Here is a 954-nt window from a genome sequence, read left to right as displayed (position 1 = left end):
TCTTGTTTGTGTAATCATTTAGGAAAGAAATCAGCCACCAGGAGATATGATCTTTATGGCAAACATTAGAATACAAACAGTACTAACCTTCAGGTGCTTACTTTTGAGACAGTTGAAAAATAATTCCTAATATCTTCTGAGTACTGTTGTTCAGGGAATTAAAAGCAGAGTATTTGCTGTTGGTGGTATTTCAGACACCAGATCTTGTAGCTGATTACTCAGAGCAGACCTGATGGAGCATGTTGTCCCGGTCTTCTCTGAAATAATTTTTGTTTGCAGAGGCTCATATTGCACTGTGTTTTGGGTTTGAGATGAAAACAGGGGTGATAACACACCAATATTCTAGTTTTTAGATCTGTCCTGGCACAGAAACTTTTCTGCTTCTCATGCTGTCCTACAAGTTAGGGTCTGCATGTGCATTAAAAAATGGGAAGGACAGAACCAGGACAGCTGACCTTATCTGTCTGAAGGGATGTCACACTTCGTAATAGAAGATGGAGGTGGAGAACAATGTGGGTGGTAAGGGCAGGGCTGACGTCTGAAGTCAGTGTTTTCCATTTCAAACAGTGACCCCTACTTTTCTGAAAATGGCTGTATATCTGCTTGCTGATAGGAGATAACGAATAAATTTCTTGTTTCACTTTGTTTGCATGAACAGCCTTTGCTCTACCTAGTAACCTGTCCTTATCTCAACACCTAAGCTCTCCTTTTCTTCTGAGAAAGAGAGTGAACAAAGTAGCTGCATGTTGCTCAGCTGCTCTCTGAGATTAAAACCACTACATGTGTGTAGACACCATTTACCATCAACTATTACATGAATGACCTGCAGTCAAATTGCAGGTGTGTACTTGTATTTAAAAATGAATTGGGAAGCTATATCTTATTTGCTGGCATGTTTGTTGTATGTATAATCAGAGTATCTCATTTATGTCTGATTTCAAATGTGTTGTTTTT

The sequence above is a fragment of the Meleagris gallopavo genome, chromosome Z (assembly GCF_000146605.3).
Source record: "Meleagris gallopavo isolate NT-WF06-2002-E0010 breed Aviagen turkey brand Nicholas breeding stock chromosome Z, Turkey_5.1, whole genome shotgun sequence".
NCBI lineage: Eukaryota > Metazoa > Chordata > Aves > Galliformes > Phasianidae > Meleagris > Meleagris gallopavo.
The sequence above is the reverse complement of the archived record's forward strand: the minus strand, read 5'-3'. Positions refer to the sequence as shown.